Source organism: Dendrobates tinctorius, unplaced genomic scaffold, assembly GCF_039654945.1.
Source record: "Dendrobates tinctorius isolate UK_male_01 unplaced genomic scaffold, ASM3965494v1 ptg000326l, whole genome shotgun sequence".
In the NCBI taxonomy this organism is placed as follows: Eukaryota; Metazoa; Chordata; class Amphibia; order Anura; family Dendrobatidae; genus Dendrobates; species Dendrobates tinctorius.
In genome coordinates this window covers 90,962-113,383 of record NW_027361993.1, presented here as the reverse complement: position 1 = coordinate 113,383, position 22,422 = coordinate 90,962, and positions in this window count along the sequence as shown.

Sequence of the window (22,422 nt, the reverse complement as noted above, 5' to 3'; positions counted from 1 at the left end):
ATTACAGCACTGCATGCACTGTATTACCTCACTGTGTAGAGTCTATTACCGCACTGTGTACCCTGTAATACTGCACTGTGTGCACTGTATTACCGCACTGTGTGCACTGTATTAACGCACTGTAATACCGCACTGTGCACTCTGTATAACCGCACTTCGTGCACTGTGTTAATGCACTGTGTGGACTGTGTGCACTGTAATACCGCACTGTGTACCCTGTATTACTTCACTGTGTACACTATATTACCGCACTGCGTCCACTGTAATACCACACTGTGTGCACTGTATTACTGCACTGCGTTCACTGTATTACCGCACTGTGTACACTGTATTACCACACTGTGTGCACTGTATTACAACACTGTGTGCACTGTATTACCGCACTGTATTACCACACTGTGTACACTGTATGACCGCACTGTGTACACTGTATTACCGCACTGTGTACCCTGTATTTCCGCACTGTGTACACTGTATTAACGCACTGTGTAGAGTCTATTACCGCACTGTGTACACAATATTACTGCACTGTGTACACAGTATTACCGCACTGTGTGCACTGTATTACCGCATTGTGTACCCTGTATTACCGCACTGTGTACCCTGTATTACTGCACTGTGTACACTGTATTACCACACTGCGTACACTGTATTACCGCACTGCGTACACTGTATTAACGCACTGTGTAGAGTCTATTAACGCACTTTGTAGAGTCTATTACCACACTGTGTACACAATATTACTGCACTGTGTACACTGTATTACCGCACTGCGGGCACTGTATTACCGCACTGCAATGACTGTATTAATGCACTGCGGGCACTGCATTACTGCACTGTTTACACTGTTACCGCACTGTGTAGAGTCTATTACGGCACTGTGTACACTGTATTACCGCACTGCATGCACTGTATTAATGCACTGTATTACCGCACTGCGGGCACTGTACTACCGCACTGCGGGCACTGTATTAATGCACTGCGGGCACTGCATTACCGCTCTGTTTACACTGTTACCACACTTTGTAGTGTCTATTACGGCACTGTGTACACTGTATTACAGCACTGCATGCACTGTATTACCGCACTGTGTAGAGTCTATTACGGCACTGTGTACACTGTATTAACGCACTGTGTACCCTGTATAACCGCACTGTGTAGAGTCTATTACGGCACTGTGTACACTGTATTACCGCACTGCATGCACTGTATTAATGCACTGTATTATCGCACTGTGTACACTGTATAACCGCACTGCGTGCACTGTATTATCGCACTGCACACACTTTATTAACACACTGCAGGCACTGTATTACAGCACTGCGTGCACTGTATTAACGCACTGTGTGCCCTGTATTAATGCACTGCTGACACTGTATTAACGCACTGTGTAGAGTCTACTCCCGCACTGTGTACACTATATTACTGCACTGATTTAACTGTATTACCGCACTGTGTACACTGTTTTACCGCACTGTGTGCAATGTATTACCGCACTGCGTGCACTGTATTACCGCACTGCGTACACTGAATTAGCGCACTGCGTGCACTGTATTACCGCACTTCGTGAGATGTATTATCGCACTGTGTACACTGTATTACCGCACTGTGTACACTGTATTACCGTACTGTGTACACTGTATTACCATACTGTGTGCACTGTATTACCGCACTGCGTACACTGTATTACCGAACTGTGTGCACTGTATTACTGCACCGTGTGCACTGTATTACCTCACTGTGTGCACTGTATTACCGCACTGCATGCACTGTATTACAGCACTGCGAGCACTGTATTACCGCACTGTTCACTCTGTATTACCGCACTGCGAGCACAGTATTACCACACTGAATACACTGTATTACCGCACTGCGTGCACTGTATTACCGCACTGCACACACTGTATTACTGCAATGTGTGCACTGTATTACCGCACTGCGCGCACTTTATTAACACACTGCAGGCACTGTATTACAGCACTGCGTGCACTGTATTAGCACACTGTGTGCCCTGTATTAATGCATTGCGGGCACTGTATTAACGCACTGCGTGCACTTTATTAACACACTGCGTACACTGTATTACTGCACTGTGTACACTGTATTACCGCACTGCGTACACTGTATTAACACACTGGGTACACTGTATGAACGCACTGTGTATAGTCTATTACCGCACTGTGTAGAATCAATTACCGCACTGTGTACACTATATTACTGCACTGTGTACACTGTATTACCACACTGTGTGCACTGTATTACCGCACTGCGTGCACTGTATTACCACACTGCATTACCGCACTGCGTGCACTGTATTACCGTACTGTGTACACTGTATTACCGTACTGTGTGCACTGTATTACAGCACTGTGTGGACTGTATTAACGCACTGTATTACCGCACTGTGTACACTATATTACAGCACTGCATACACTGTATTACCCCACTGCGTGCACTGTATTACCGCACTGTGTAGAGTCTATTACTGCACTGTGTGCACTGTATTACCTCACTGCATGCACTGTATTACCGCACTGCGTGCACTTTTTACCGCACTGCGCGCACTGTATTACCACACCGCGCACACTGTATTACCGCACTGCGTGCACTGTATTACCGCACTGTGTGCACTGTATTACAGCACTGTGTGCACTGCATTACAGCACTGCGTGCACTGTATTACCGCACTGCGTACACTGTATTACCGCACTGCGAGCACAGTATTACCGCACTGAATACACTGTATTACCGCACTGCATGCACTGTATTACTGCACTGTATTACCGCACTGCACACACTTTATTAACGCACTGCAAGCACTGTATTACATCACTGCGTGCACTGTATTAACACACTGTGTACCCTGTATTAATGCACTGCGGGCACTGTATTAACGCACTGCGTGCACTTTATTAACACACTGCGTACACTGTATTACTGCACTGTGTACACTGTATTACCACACTGCTTACACTGTATTAACGCACTGTGTAGAGTCTATTACCGCACTGTGTAGAATCAATTACCGCACTGTGTACACTATTTCACTGCACTGTGTACACTGTATTTCCACACTGTGTGCACTGTATTACCGCACTGCATTACCACACTGCATTACCGCACTGCAAGCACTGTATTACCGTACTGTGTGCACTGTATTACCATACTGTGTGCACTGTATTACAGCACTGTGTGGACTGTATTAACACACTGTATTACCGCACTGTGTACACTGTATTACCGCACTGCATGCACTGTATTACTGCACTGCGTGCACTGTATTACCGCACTGCGTGCAATGTATTACCGCACTGTGTAGTCTATTACCGCACTGTGTACACTATTTTACTGCACTGCATTCACTGTATTACCGCACTGTGTACACTGTATTACCACACTGTGTGCACTGTATTAAAGCACTGCGTGCACTGTATTACCGCACTGCGTACACTGTATTAAAGCACTGAGTGCACTGTATTACCACACTGTGTGCACTGTATTAAAGCACTGTGTGCACTGTATTACCGCACTGTGTACACTTTATTACCGCACTGCGTACACTGTATTAACACACTGGGTACACTGTATTAACGCACTGTGTAGAGTCTATTACCGCACTGTGTAGAATCAATTACCGCACTGTGTACACGATATTACTGCACTGTGTACACTGTATTACCACACTGCGTGCACTGTATTACCGCACTGCGTGCACTGTATTACCACACTGCATTACCGCACTGTGTGCACTGTATTACCGTACTGTGTACACTGTATTACCGTACTGTGTGCACTGTATTACAGCACTGTGTGGACTGTATTAACGCACTGTATTACCGCACTGTGTACACTATATTACCGCACTGCATACACTGTTTTACCCCACTGGGTGCACAGTATTACCGCACTGTGTAGAGTCTATTACCGCACTGTGTGCACTGTATTACCTCACTGCGTGCACTGTATTACCGCACTGCGTGCACTTTTTACCGCACTGCGCGCATTGTATTACCACACTGCGCACACTCTATTACCGCACTGCGTGCACTGTATTACCGCACTGTGTACACTGTATTACCGCACTGTGTGCACTGTATTACAGCACTGTGTGCACTGCATTACCGCACTGCATGCACTGTATTACCGCACTGCGTACACTGTATTACCGCACTGTGTAGTCTATTACCGCACTGTGTACACTATTTTACTGCACTGCATTCACTGTATTACCGCACTGTGTACAATGTATTACCACACTGTGTGCACTGTATTAAAGCGCTGCGTGCACTGTATTACCGCACTGCGTACACTGTATTAAAGCACTGAGTGCACGGTATTACCACACTGTGTCACTGTATTACCGCACTGCGTACACTGTATAACCGCACTGCATGCACTGTATTAACGCACTGCACACACTTTATTAACACACTGCAGGCACTGTATTACAGCACTGCGTGCACTGTATTAACGTACTGTGTGCCCTGTATTAATGCACTGCGGGCACTGTATTAATGCACTGTTTACACTGTTACCTCACTTTGTAGAGTCTATTACGGCAATGTGTACACCGTATTACCGCACTGCATGCACTGTATTACCGCACTGTGTAGAGTCTACTACCGCACTGTGTACACTATATTACTGCACTGCATTCACTGTATTACCGCACTGTGTACACTGTATTACCGCACTGCGTACACTGTATTATCGCACTGCGTGCACTGTATTACCGCACTTCGTGAGATGTATTATCGCACTGTGTACACTGTATTACCGCACTGTGTACACAGTATTACCGTACTGTGTACACTGTATTACCGCACTGCATTCACTGTATTACCGCACTGCGTGCACTGTATTACCGCACTGCGTACACTGTATTATCGCACTGCGTGCACTGTATTACCGCACTTCGTGAGATGTATTATCGCACTGTGTACACTGTATTACCGCACTGTGTACACAGTATTACCGTACTGTGTACACTGTATTACCGCACTGCATTCACTGTATTACCGCACTGCGTGCACTGTATTACCGCACTGCACGCACGTTATTAGCGCACTGCATTACAGTGCTACGTGCACTGTATTACCGCACTGCATTACCACACTGCATGCACTGTATTACCGCACTGCATACACTGTATTATCGCACTGTGTAGAGTCTATTACCGCACTGTGTACACTATATTAATGCACTGTGTACACTATATTAGCGCACTATGTAGAGTCTATTACCGCACTTTGTAGAGTTTATTACCGCACTGTGTACACTATATTACTGCACTGTGTACAATGTATTACCGCACTGCGGGCACTGTATTACCGCACTGCGGGCACTGTATTAATGAACTGCGGGCACTGCATTACCGCAATGTTTACACTGTTACCGCACTTTGTAGTGTCTATTACGGCACTGTGTACACTGTATTACAGCACTGCATGCACTGTATTACCTCACTGTGTAGAGTCTATTACCGCACTGTGTACCCTGTAATACTGCACTGTGTGCACTGTATTACCGCACTGTGTGCACTGTATTAACGCACTGTAATACCGCACTGTGTACTCTGTATAACCGCACTTCGTGCACTGTGTTAACGCACTGTGTGGACTGTGTGCACTGTAATACCGCACTGTGTACCCTGTATTACTTCACTGTGTACACTATATTACCGCACTGCGTCCACTGTAATACCACACTGTGTGCACTGTATTACTGCACTGCGTGCACTGTATTACCGCACTGCGTCCACTGTAATACCACACTGTGTGCACTGTATTACTGCACTGCGTGCACTGTATTACCGCACTGTGTACACTGTATTACCACACTGTGTGCACTGTATTACAACACTGTGTGCACTGTATTACCGCACTGTATTACCACACTGTGTACACTGTATGACCGCACTGTGTACACTGTATTACCGCACTGTGTGCCCTGTATTACCGCATTGTATACCCTGTATTACCGCACTGTGTACCCTGTATTACTGCACAGTGTACACTATATTACCGCACTGTGTACCCTGTATTTCCGCACTGTGCACACTGTATTAACGCACTGTGTAGAGTCTATTACCGCACTGTGTACACAATATTACTGCACTGTGTACACAGTATTACCGCACTGTGTAGAGTCTATTAACGCACTTTGTAGAGTCTATTACCGCACTGTGTACACAATATTACTGCACTGTGTACACTGTATTACCGCACTGCGGGCACTGTATTACCGCACTGCAATGACTGTATTAATGCACTGCGGGCACTGCATCACTGCACTGTTTACACTGTTACCGCACTGTGTAGAGTCTATTACGGCACTGTGTACACTGTATTACCGCACTGCATGCACTGTATTAATGCACTGTATTACCGCACTGCGGGCACTGTACTACCGCACTGCGGGCACTGTATTAATGCACTGCGGGCACTGCATTACCGCTCTGTTTACACTGTTACCACACTTTGTAGTGTCTATTACGGCACTGTGTACACTGTATTACAGCACTGCATGCACTGTATTACCGCACTGTGTAGAGTCTATTACGGCACTGTGTACACTGTATTAACGCACTGTGTACCCTGTATAACCGCACTGTGTAGAGTCTATTACGGCACTGTGTACACTGTATTACCGCACTGCATGCACTGTATTATCGCACTGTGTACACTGTATAACCGCACTGCGTGCACTGTATTATCGCACTGCACACACTTTATTAACACACTGCAGGCACTGTATTACAGCACTGCGTGCACTGTATTAACGCACTGTGTGCCCTGTATTAATGCACTGCTGACACTGTATTAACGCACTGTGTAGAGTCTACTCCCGCACTGTGTACACTATATTACTGCACTGCATTAACTGTATTACCGCACTGTGTACACTGTATTACCGCACTGTGTGCAATGTATTACCGCACTGCGTGCACTGTATTACCGCACTGTGTACATTGTATTAGCGCACTGCGTGCACTGTATTACCGCACTTCGTGAGATGTATTATTGCACTGTGTACACTGTATTACCGCACTGTGTACACTGTATTACCGTACTGTGTACACTGTATTACCATACTGTGTGCACTGTATTACCGCACTGCGTACACTGTATTACCGAACTGTGTGCACTGTATTACCGCACCGTGTGCACTGTATTACCTCACTGTGTGCATTGTATTACCGCACTGCATGCACTGTATTACAGCACTGCGAGCACTGTATTACCGCACTGTGCACTCTGTATTACCGCACTGCGAGCACAGTATTACCACACTGAATACACTGTATTACCGCACTGCGTGCACTGTATTACCGCACTGCGCACACTGTATTACTGCAATGTGTGCACTGTATTACCGCACTGCGCGCACTTTATGAACACACTGCAGGCACTGTATTACACCACTGCGTGCACTGTATTAGCACACTGTGTGCCCTGTATTAATGCATTGCGGGCACTGTATTAACGCACTGCGTGCACTTTATTAACACACTGCGTACACTGTATTACTGCACTGTGTACACTGTATTACCGCACTGCGTACACTGTATTAACACACTGGGTACACTGTATTAACGCACTGTGTAGAGTCTATTACCGCACTGTGTAGAATCAATTACCGCACTGTGTACACTATATTACTGCACTGTGTACACTGTATTACCACACTGTGTGCACTGTATTACCGCACTGCGTGCACTGTATTACCACACTGCATTACCGCACTGCGTGCACTGTATTACCGTACTGTGTACACTGTATTACCGTACTGTGTGCACTGTATTACAGCACTGTGTGGACTGTATTAACGCACTGTATTACCGCACTGTGTACACTATATTACAGCACTGCATACACTGTATTACCCCACTGCGTGCACTGTATTACCGCACTGTGTAGAGTCTATTACTGCACTGTGTGCACTGTATTACCTCACTGCATGCACTGTATTACCGCACTGCGTACACTTTTTACCGCACTGCGCGCACTGTATTACCACACCGCGCACACTGTATTACCGCACTGCGTGCACTGTATTACCGCACTGTGTGCACTGTATTACAGCACTGTGTGCACTGCATTACAGCACTGCATGCACTGTATTACCGCACTGCGTACACTGTATTACCGCACTGCGAGCACAGTATTACCGCACTGAATACACTGTATTACCGCACTGCATGCACTGTATTACTGCACTGTATTACCGCACTGCACACACTTTATTAACGCACTGCATGCACTGTATTACTGCACTGTATTACCGCACTGAATACACTGTATTACCGCACTGCATGCACTGTATTACTGCACTGTATTACCGCACTGTGCACACTGTATTACCACACTGTGTGCACTGTATTAAAGCACTGAGAGCACTGTATTACAGCACTGCATGCACTGTATTACTGCACTGCAATCACTGTATTACCACACTGTGTGCAATGTACTACCGCACTGCATTCACTGTATTACCGCACTGCGTGCACTGTATTACCGCACTGAGTGCACTGTATTACCGCACTTCATGAGATGTATTATCGCACTGTGTACACTGTATTACCGCACTGTGTACACTGTATTACTGTACTGTGTACACTGTATTACCGCACTGAGTACACTATATTACCGCACTGTGTACACTGTATTACCGCACTGTGTACACTGTATTACCGCACTGTGTACACTATATTACTGCACTGCATTCACTGTATTACCGCACTGTGCACACTGTATTATCACACTATGTGCAATGTATTACCGCACTGCGTGCACTGTATTACCGCACTGTATGCATGGTATTACCGCACTGTGTACACTGTATTACCTCACTGCGTGCACTGTATTACCGCACTGCATGCACTGTATTACAGCACTTCATGCACTGTATTACCGCACTGTGTCACTGTATTACCGCACTGCGTGCACTTTATTAACACACTGCGTGCACTGTATTACCGCACTGTGTGCACTGTATTACTGCACTTTGTGCACTGTATTACAGCACTTTGTGCACTGTATTACAGCACTGTGTGCACTGTATTAACGCACTGTATTACCACACTGTGTACACTGTATGACCACAATGTGTGCACTGTATTACCGCACTGTGTACCCTGTATTACCGCACTGTGTACCCTCTATTACTGCACTGTGTACACTATATTACCGCACTGTGCACACTATATTACCACACTGTGTACCCTGTATTACCGCACTGTGTGCACTGTATTACCGTTCTGTGTGCACTGTATTACAGCACTGCATGCACTTTATTACCGCAATGCGTACACTGTATTACATCACTGCGTGCACTGTATTAACGCACTATGTGCCCTGTATTAATGCACTGCGGGCACTGTATTAACACATTTTGTGCACTTTATTAACACACTGTGTACACTGTATTACAGCACTGCTTACACTGTATTACCACACTGTGTACACTGTATTACCGCACTGTGTGCACTGTATTACAGCACTGTGTGCACTGTATTACCGCACTGTGTGCACTGTATGACCGCACTGTGTACACTGTATTACCACACTGTGTGCACTGTATTACATCACTGCATGCACTGTATTACTGCACTGCGTACACTGTATTACCGCACTGTGTGCACTGTATTTCTGTACTGTGTAGAGTCTATTTCTGCACTGTGTACACTGTTTTTCCGCACTGTGTACACTGTATTACCGCAATGCGTGCACTGTATTACCGCACTGTGTGCACTGTATTTCCGTTATACTGTGTACACTGTATAACCTCAATGCGTGCACTGTATTAACGCACTGCGCTCACTTTATTAACGCACTGCAGGCACTGTATTACATCACTGCGTGCACTGTATTAACACACTGTGTGCCCTGTATTAATGCACTGCGTGCACTGTATCGATGCACTGTGTGCCCAGTATTAATGCAATGCGGGCACTGTATTAACGCACTGCGTTTCCCTTTATTAACACACTGCATGCACTGTATTACAGCACTGCGTACACTGTATTACTGCACTGTGTACACTGTATTACCACACTACATACACTGTATTACCGCACTGCGTACACTGTATTAACGCACTGTGTAGAGTATATTACCGCATTTTGTAGAGTCTATTACCGCACTGTGTACACTATATTACTGCACTGTGTACACTGTATTACCGCACTATGGGCACTGTATTACCGCACTGTGTGCACTGTATTTCTGTACTGTGTAGAGTCTATTTCCGCACTGTGTACACTGTTTTTCCCCACTGTGTACACTGTATTACCGCAATGCGTGCACTGTATTACCGCACTGTGCGCACTGTATTACCGCACTGTGTACACTGTATAACCGCAATGCGTGCACTGTATTAACGCACTGCGCTCACTTTATTAACGCACTGCAGGCACTGTATTACATCACTGCGTGCCCTGTATTAACGCACTGCGTGCACTTTATTAACACACTGCAGGCACTGTATTAGATCACTGTGTGCACTGTATTAACGCACTGTGTGCCCTGTATTAATGCACTTCTGGCACTGTATTGACGCACTGCGTGCACTTTATTAACACACTGCGTGCACTGTATTACAGCACTGCGTACACTGTATTACTGCACTGTGTACACTGTATTACCACACTGCGTACACTGTATTACCGCACTGTGTACTCTGTATAACCGCACTTCGTGCACTGTATTAATGCACTGTGTGCACTGTGTGCATTGTAATACCGCACTGTGTACCCTGTATTACTGCACTGAGTACACTATATTACCGAACTGCGTCCACTGTATTACCACACTGCGTGCACCGTATTACCGCACTGCGTGCACTTTTTCCCGCACTGCGCACACTGTATTACCACACTGTGTGCACTGTATTACTGCACTGCGTGCACTGTATTACCGCACTGTGTACACTGTGTTACCGCACTGCATGCACTTTATTAACACACTGCGTACACTGTAATACAGCACTGCGTGCACTTTTTACCGCACTGCACGCACTGTATTACCGCACTGTACACACTGTATTACTGCACTGTATGCACTGTATTACCGCACAGCATGCACTGTAATACCGCACTGCATGCACTGTATTAACGCACTGTATTACCGCACTGTGTTAACGCACTGCACACACTTTATTAACACACTGCAGGCACTGTATTACAGCACTGCGTGCACTGTATTAACGTACTGTGTGCCCTGTATTAATGCACTGCGGGCACTGTATTAACGCACTGCGGGCACTGTATTAATGCACTGCGGGCACTGTATTACCGCACTGTTTACACTGTTACCTCAATTTGTAGAGTCTATTACGGCACTGTGTACATTGTACTACCGCACTGCATGCACTGTATTACCGCACTGTGTAGAGTCTACTACCACACTGTGTACACTATATTACTGCACTGCATTCACTGTATTACCGCACTGTGTACACTGTATTACCGCACTGCGTGCAATGTATTACCGCACTGCGTGCACTGTATTACCGCACTGCGTACACTGTATTATCGCACTGCGTGCACTGTATTACCGCACTGTGTGCACTGTATTTCCTCACTGCATGCACTTTATTACCGCACTGCGTACACTGTATTACCGCACTGTGTGCACTGTATTTCTGTACTGTGTAGAGTCTATTTCCGCACTGTGTACACTGTTTTTCCGCACTGTTTACACTGTATTACCGCAATGCGTGCACTGTATTACCGCACTGTGTGCACTGTATTACCGCACTGTGTACACTGTATAACCGCAATGCGTGCACTGTATTAACGCACTGCACACACTTTATTAACACACTGCAGGCACTGTTTTACAGCACTGCGTGCACTGTATTAACGTACTGTGTGCCCTGTATTAATGCACTGCGGGCACGGTATTAATGCACTGCGGGCACTGTATTACCGCACTGTTTACACTGTTACCTCACTTTGTAGAGTCTATTACGGCACTGTGTACACTGTATTACCGCACTGCATGCACTGTATTACCGCACTGTGTAGAGTCTACTACCGCACTGTGTACACTATATTACTGCACTGCATTCACTGCATTACCGCACTGTGTACACTGTATTACCGCACTGCGTGCAATGTATTGTCGCACTGCATGCACTGTATTACCGCACTGCATACACTGTATTACCGCACTGCATGCACTGTATTATCGCACTTCGTGAGATGTATTATCGCACTGTGTACACTGTATTACCGTACTGTGTACACTGTATTACCGTACTGTGTACACTGTATTACCGCACTGTGTGCACTGTATTACCTCACTGTGTGCACTGTATTATCGCACTGTGTGCCCTGTATTTATGCACTGCGGGCACTGTATTAACGCACTGCGTGCATTTTATTAACACACTGCCTACACTGTATTGCAGCACTGCGTACACGGTATTACTGCACTGTGTACACTTTATTACCGCACTGTGCACACTGTATTACTGCACTGTGTGCACTGTATTACTGCACTGCGCACACTTTATTAACGCACTGTATTACATCACTGCATGCACTGTATTATTGCACTGCGGGCACTGTATTTACGCACTGCGTGCATTTTATTAACACACTGCCTACACTGTATTGCAGCACTGCGTACACTGTATTACTGCACTGTGTACACTGTATTACCTCACTTCGTGATATGTACTATCGCACTGTGTACACTGTATTACCGCATTGTGTACACTGTATTACCGTACTGTGTACACTGTAATACCGTACTGTGTGCACTGCATTACAGCTCTGTGTGGACTGTATTAACGCACTGTATTACCGCACTGTGAACACTATATTACCGCACTGTGTACACTGTATTACCGCACTGTGTACACTATATTACTGCACTGTGTACACTGTATTACCGCACTGCGAGCACAGTATTACCGCACTGAATACACTGTATTACCGCACTGCATGCACTGTATTACTGCACTGTATTACCGCACTGCACACACTTTATTAACGCACTGCAAGCACTGTATTACATCACTGCGTGCACTGTATTAACACACTGTGTACCCTGTATTAATGCACTGCGGGCACTGTATTAACGCACTGCGTGCACTTTATTAACACACTGCGTACACTGTATTACTGCACTGTGTACACTGTATTACCACACTGCTTACACTGTATTAACGCACTGGGTACACTGTATTAACGCACTGTGTAGAGTCTATTACCGCACTGTGTAGAATCAATTACCGCACTGTGTACACTATATTACTGCACTGTGTACACTGTATTTCCACACTGTGTGCACTGTATTACCGCACTGCGTGCACTGTATTACCACACTGCATTACCGCACTGCAAGCACTGTATTACCGTACTGTGTACACTGTATTACCGTACTGTGTGCACTGTATTACAGCACTGTGTGGACTGTATTAACGCACTGTATTACCGCACTGTGTACACTGTATTACCGCACTGCATGCACTGTATTACCGCACTGCGTGCAATGTATTACCGCACTGTGTAGTCTATTACCACACTGTGTACACTATTTTACTGCACTGCATTCACTGTATTACCGCACTGTGTACACTGTATTACCACACTGTGTGCACTGTATTAAAGCACTGCGTGCACTGTATTACCGCACTGCGTACACTGTATTAAAGCACTGAGCGCACTGTATTACCACACTGTGTGCACTGTATTAAAGCACTGCGTGCACTGTATTACCGCACTGCGTACACTGTATTAAAGCACTGAGTGCACTGTATTACCGCACTGCGTACACTGTATTAAAGCACTAAGTGCACTGTATTACCGCACTGCGTACACTGTATGACCGCACTGTGTAGAGTCTACTACCGCACTGTGTACACTAGGGTGACCGCAAAAAATCGATGTCGTAATTTTGTCCATCTGGACCCCACAAAACGATTCCCCTTCCAGATATTGAGATAGCCAAAATTTGAGCTCGATCAAACGACGTTAACCCGTGCCGCTCGTCGCTCAAAGTTTGAAAAAATTCAAATTGAGGTACTTTAAGATGTAGGTATATTGCATAGTCTGTTAGACTATAAAGAATGTGCCAACAACATTGCAGAAATAGCCCTGACCAAATTTTCAAACCATTTGTGGTATTTGAATGCAGAGTTGGTGGGATTATCGTTTTTTTTTTTCCCACCATTACAGACAATGAAAAGTTGTTAATGGCTAATAGATTGCTCAGTAGCACAGATCAACCATCAGAGCATGCTAGGGTTGTAAATCCCAAAGTTAGGTAAGAAAAATTAAAAGAGGTAGGAAGTAACCGACTTTAACGACCTTTTGACAAAAGATGAAGAACAAAAGCAATATGTCCTGCAGGTTGTAAGCAAATGCCGAGCATTATATTCTGACGTTTCAAAAACTACTTTAACAAAAGCTCTAGAATAGATTAGATAACTATGTAAAATTATCAACTCATGTAGGTTAGCGTGCTCTGATGGTTCATCTGTGCTACTGAGCAATTTATTAGCCATTAACAACTTTTCATTGTAATGGTGGGATCAAAAAACGATAAACCCACCAACTCTGCATTCAAATACCACAAATGGTTCGAAAATTTGGTCAGGGCTATTTCTGCAATGTTGTTGTCACATTCTTTATAGTCTAACAGACTATTCAAAATACCTAAATCTTAAAATACCTCAATTTGGATTTTTTCAAACTTTGAGCGACGAGCGGCACGGGTTAATGTCACTTGATCGAGCTCAAATTTTGGCTCTCTCAATATCTGGAAAGGGGAATCGTTTTGTGGGGTCCAGACGAACAAGATTCTGACATGTTTTCCCCCCCATATGAGATCCGGTCACCCTAGTGTACACTATATTACTGCACTGCAATCACTGTATTACCACACTGTGTGCAATGTACTACCGCACTGCATTCACTGTATTACCGCACTGCGTGCACTGTATTACCGCACTGAGTGCACTGTATTACCGCACTTCATGAGATGTATTATCGCACTGTGTACACTGTATTACCGCACTGTGTACACTGTATTACTGTACTGTGTACACTGTATTACCGCACTGAGTACACTATATTACCGCACTGTGTACACTGTATTACCGCACTGTGTACACTGTATTACCGCACTGTGTACACTGTATTGCTGCACTGCGTACACTGTATCACCGCACTGCGTGCACTGTATTACCGCACTGTATAGAATCTATTACCGCACTGTGTACACTATATTACTGCACTGCATTCACTGTATTACCGCACTGTGCACACTGTATTATCACACTATGTGCAATGTATTACCGCACTGTGTGCACTGTATTACCGCACTGTATGCATGGTATTACCGCACTGTGTACACTGTATTACCTCACTGCGTGCACTGTATTACCGCACTGCATGCACTGTATTACAGCACTTCATGCACTGTATTACCGCACTGTGTCACTGTATTACCGCACTGCGTGCACTTTATTAACACACTGCGTGCACTGTATTACCGCACTGTGTACACTGTATTACTGCACTTTGTGCACTGTATTACAGCACTTTGTGCACTGTATTACAGCACTGTGTGCACTGTATTAACGCACTGTATTACCACACTGTGTACACTGTATGACCACAATGTGTGCACTGTATTACCGCACTGTGTACCCTGTATTACCGCACTGTGTACCCTCTATTACTGCACTGTGTACACTATATTACCGCACTGTGCACACTATATTACCACACTGTGTACCCTGTATTACCGCACTGTGTGCACTGTATTACCGTTCTGTGTGCACTGTATTACAGCACTGCATGCACTTTATTACCGCAATGCGTACACTGTATTACATCACTGCGTGCACTGTATTAACGCACTCTGTGCCCTGTATTAATGCACTGCGGGCACTGTATTAACACATTTTGTGCACTTTATTAACACACTGTGTACACTGTATTACAGCACTGCTTACACTGTATTACCACACTGTGTACACTGTATTACCGCACTGTGTGCACTGTATTACAGCACTGTGTGCACTGTATTACCGCACTGTGTGCACTGTATGACCGCACTGTGTACACTGTATTACCACACTGTGTGCACTGTATTACATCACTGCATGCACTGTATTACTGCACTGCGTACACTGTATTACCGCACTGTATTTCTGTACTGTGTAGAGTCTATTTCCGCACTGTGTACACTGTTTTTCCGCACTGTGTACACTGTATTACCGCAATGCGTGCACTGTATTACCGCACTGTGTGCACTGTATTACCGTTATACTGTGTACACTGTATAACCTCAATGCGTGCACTGTATTAACGCACTGCGCTCACTTTATTAACGCACTGCAGGCACTGTATTACATCACTGCGTGCACTGTATTAACACACTGTGTGCCCTGTATTAATGCACTGCGTGCACTGTATTGATGCACTGTGTGCCCAGTATTAATGCAATGCGGGCACTGTATTAACGCACTGCGTTTCCCTTTATTAACACACTGCATGCACTGTATTACCTCACTGCATGCACTGTATTACCGCACTGCGTGCACTTTTTACCGCACTGCGTGCACTGTATTACCACACCACGCACACTGTATTACCGCACTGCGTGCACTGCATTACAGCACTGCATGCACTGTATTACCGCACTGCATACACTGTATTACCGCACTGAGAGCACAGTATTACCGCACTGAATACACTGTATTACCGCACTGCATGCACTGTATTACTGCACTGTATTACCGCACTGCACACACTTTATTATCGCACTGCAAGCACTGTATTACATCACTGCGTGCACTGTATTAACACACTGTGTACCCTGTATTAATGCACTGCGGGCACTGTATTAACGCACTGCGTGCACTTTATTAACACACTGCGTACACTGTATTACTGCACTGTGTACACTGTATTACCACACTGCTTACACTGTATTAACGCACTGGGTACACTGTATTAACGCACTGTGTAGAGTCTATTACCGCACTGTGTAGAATCAATTACCGCACTGTGTACACTATATTACTGCACTGTGTACACTGTATTTCCACACTGTGTGCACTGTATTACCGCACTGCGTGCACTGTATTACCACACTGCATTACCGCACTGCAAGCACTGTATTACCGTACTGTGTACACTGTATTACCATACTGTGTGCACTGTATTACAGCACTGTGTGGACTGTATTAACACACTGTATTACCGCACTGTGTACACTGTATTACCGCACTGCATGCACTGTATTACCGCACTGCGTACACTGTATTATCGCACTGCGTGCACTGTATTACCGCACTTCGTGAGATGTATTATCGCACTGTGTACACTGTATTACCGCACTGTGTACACAGTATTACCGTACTGTGTACACTGTATTACCGCACTGCATTCACTGTATTACCGCACTGCGTGCACTGTATTACCGCACTGCACGCACGCTATTAGCGCACTGCGTGCACTGTATTACCGCACTTCGTGAGATGTATTATCACACTGTGTACACTGTATTACCGCACTGTGTACACAGTATTACCGTACTGTGTACACTGTATTACCGCACTGCATTCACTGTATTACCACACTGCGTGCACTGTATTACCGCACTGCACGCACATTATTAGCGCACTGCATTACAGTGCTACGTGCACTGTATTACCGCACTGCATTACCACACTGCATGCACTGTATTACCGCACTGCATACACTGTATTATCGCACTGTGTAGAGTCTATTACCGCACTGTGTACACTATATTAATGCACTGTGTACACTATATTAGCGCACTATGTAGAGTCTATTACCGCACTTTGTAGAGTTTATTACCGCACTGTGTACACTTTATTACTGCACTGTGTACAATGTATTACCGCACTGCGGGCACTGTATTACCGCACTGCGGGCACTGTATTAATGCACTGCGGGCACTGCATTACCGCAATGTTTACACTGTTACCGCACTTTGTAGTGTCTATTACGGCACTGTGTACACTGTATTACAGCACTGCATGCACTGTATTACCTCACTGTGTAGAGTCTATTACCGCACTGTGTACCCTGTAATACTGCACTGTGTGCACTGTATTACCGCACTGTGTGCACTGTATTAACGCACTGTAATACCGCACTGTGTACTCTGTATAACCGCACTTCGTGCACTGTGTTAACGCACTGTGTGGACTGTGTGCACTGTAATACCGCACTGTGTACCCTGTATTACTTCACTGTGTACACTATATTACCGCACTGCGTCCACTGTAATACCACACTGTGTGCACTGTATTACTGCACTGCGTTCACTGTATTACCGCACTGTGTACACTGTATTACCACACTGTGTGCACTGTATTACAACACTGTGTGCACTGTATTACCGCACTGTATTACCACACTGTGTACACTGTATGACCGCACTGTGTACACTGTATTACCGCACTGTGTGCCCTGTATTACCGCATTGTATACCCTGTATTACCGCACTGTGTACCCTGTATTACTGCACAGTGTACACTATATTACCGCACTGTGTACCCTGTATTTCCGCACTGTGTACACTGTATTAACGCACTGTGTAGAGTCTATTACCACACTGTGTACACAATATTACTGCACTGTGTACACAGTATTACCGCACTGTGTGCACTGTATTACCGCATTGTGTACCCTGTATTACCGCACTGTGTACCCTGTATTACTGCACTGTGTACACTGTATTACCACACTGCGTACACTGTATTACCGCACTGCGTACACTGTATTAACGCACTGTGTAGAGTCTATTAACGCACTTTGTAGAGTCTATTACCGCACTGTGTACACAATATTACTGCACTGTGTACACTGTATTACCGCACTGCGGGCACTGTATTACCACACTGCAATGACTGTATTAATGCACTGCGGGCACTGCATTACTGCACTGTTTACACTGTTACCGCACTGTGTAGAGTCTATTACGGCACTGTGTACACTGTATTACCGCACTGCATGCACTGTATTAATGCACTGTATTACCGCACTGCGGGCACTGTACTACCGCACTGCGGGCACTGTATTAATGCACTGCGGGCACTGCATTACCGCTCTGTTTACACTGTTACCACACTTTGTAGTGTCTATTACGGCACTGTGTACACTGTATTACAGCACTGCATGCACTGTATTACCGCACTGTGTAGAGTCTATTACGGCACTGTGTACACTGTATTAACGCACTGTGTACCCTGTATAACCGCACTGTGTAGAGTCTATTACGGCACTGTGTACACTGTATTACCGCACTGCATGCACTGTATTAATGCACTGTATTATCGCACTGTGTACACTGTATAACCGCACTGCGTGCACTGTATTATCGCACTGCACACACTTTATTAACACACTGCAGGCACTGTATTACAGCACTGCGTGCACTGTATTAACGCACTGTGTGCCCTGTATTAATGCACTGCTGACACTGTATTAACGCACTGTGTAGAGTCTACTCCCGCACTGTGTACACTATATTACTGCACTGCATTAACTGTATTACCGCACTGTGTACACTGTATTACCGCACTGTGTGCAATGTATTACCGCACTGCGTGCACTGTATTACCGCACTGCGTACACTGTATTAGCGCACTGCGTGCACTGTATTACCGCACTTCGTGAGATGTATTATCGCACTGTGTACACTGTATTACCGCACTGTGTACACTGTATTACCGTACTGTGTACACTGTATTACCATACTGTGTGCACTGTATTACCGCACTGCGTACACTGTATTACCGAACTGTGTGCACTGTATTACCGCACCGTGTGCACTGTATTACCTCACTGTGTGCACTGTATTACCGCACTGCATGCACTGTATTACAGCACTGCGAGCACTGTATTACCGCACTGTGCACTCTGTATTACCGCACTGCGAGCACAGTATTACCACACTGAATACACTGTATTACCGCACTGCGTGCACTGTATTACCGCACTGCACACACTGTATTACTGCAATGTGTGCACTGTATTACCGCACTGCGCGCACTTTATTAACACACTGCAGGCACTGTATTACAGCACTGCGTGCACTGTATTAGCACACTGTGTGCCCTGTATTAATGCATTGCGGGCACTGTATTAACGCACTGCGTGCACTTTATTAACACACTGCGTACACTGTATTACTGCACTGTGTACACTGTATTACTGCACTGCGTACACTGTATTAACACACTGGGCACACTGTATTAACACACTGTGTAGAGTCTATTACCGCACTGTGTAGAATCAATTACCGCACTGTGTACACTATATTACTGCACTGTGTACACTGTATTACCACACTGTGTGCACTGTATTACCGCACTGCGTGCACTGTATTACCACACTGCATTACCGCACTGCGTGCACTGTATTACCGTACTGTGTACACTGTATTACCGTACTGTGTGCACTGTATTACAGCACTGTGTGGACTGTATTAACGCACTGTATTACCACACTGTGTACACTATATTACAGCACTGCATACACTGTATTACCCCACTGCGTGCACTGTATTACCGCACTGTGTAGAGTCTATTACTGCACTGTGTGCACTGTATTACCTCACTGCGTGCACTGTATTACCGCACTGCGTGCACTTTTTACCGCACTGCACGCACTGTATTACCACACCGCGCACACTGTATTACCGCACTGCGTGCACTGTATTACCGCACTGTGTGCACTGTATTACAGCACTGTGTGCACTGCATTACAGCACTGCATGCACTGTATTACCGCACTGCGTACACTGTATTACCGCACTGTGTAGTCTATTACCGCACTGTGTACACTATTTTACTGCACTGCATTCACTGTATTACCGCACTGTGTACACTGTATTACCACACTGTGTGCACTGTATTAAAGCACTGAGTGCACTGTATTACCGCACTGCTTGCACTGTATTACAGCACTGCATGCACTTTTTACGGCACTACACACACTGTATTACCGCACTGCGCACACTGTATTACTGCACTGTATGCACTGTATTGCCGCACTGCGTGCACTGTATTACCGCACTGTGTGCACTGTATTACCGCACTGTATTACCGCACTGTGTACACTGTATGACCACACAGTGTACACTGTATTACCGCACTGTGTGCACTGTGTGCACTGTATAACCGCACTGCGTGCACTGTATTACCGCACTGTATGCATGGTATTACCGCACTGTGTACACTGTATTACCTCACTGCGTGCACTGTATTACCGCACTGCATGCACTGTATTACAGCACTTCATGCACTGTATTACCGCACTGTGTCACTGTATTACCGCACTGCGTGCACTTTATTAACACACTGCGTGCACTGTATTACCGCACTGTGTACACTGTATTACTGCACTTTGTGCACTGTATTACAGCACTTTGTGCACTGTATTACAGCACTGTGTGCACTGTATTAACGCACTGTATTACCACACTGTGTACACTGTATGACCACAATGTGTGCACTGTATTACCGCACTGTGTACCCTGTATTACCGCACTGTGTACCCTCTATTACTGCACTGTGTACACTATATTACCACACTGTGTACCCTGTATTACCGCACTGTGTGCACTGTATTACCGTTCTGTGTGCACTGTATTACAGCACTGCATGCACTTTATTACCGCAATGCGTACACTGTATTACATCACTGCGTGCACTGTATTAACGCACTCTGTGCCCTGTATTAATGCACTGCGGGCACTGTATTAACACATTTTGTGCACTTTATTAACACACTGTGTACACTGTATTACAGCACTGCTTACACTGTATTACCACACTGTGTACACTGTATTACCGCACTGTGTGCACTGTATTACAGCACTGTGTGCACTGTATTACCGCACTGTGTGCACTGTATGACCGCACTGTGTACACTGTATTACCACACTGTGTGCACTGTATTACATCACTGCATGCACTGTATTACTGCACTGCGTACACTGTATTACCGCACTGTATTTCTGTACTGTGTAGAGTCTATTTCCGCACTGTGTACACTGTTTTTCCGCACTGTGTACACTGTATTACCGCAATGCGTGCACTGTATTACCGCACTGTGTGCACTGTATTACCGTTATACTGTGTACACTGTATAACCTCAATGCGTGCACTGTATTAACGCACTGCGCTCACTTTATTAACGCACTGCAGGCACTGTATTACATCACTGCGTGCACTGTATTAACACACTGTGTGCCCTGTATTAATGCACTGCGTGCACTGTATTGATGCACTGTGTGCCCAGTATTAATGCAATGCGGGCACTGTATTAACGCACTGCGTTTCCCTTTATTAACACACTGCATGCACTGTATTACCTCACTGCATGCACTGTATTACCGCACTGCGTGCACTTTTTACCGCACT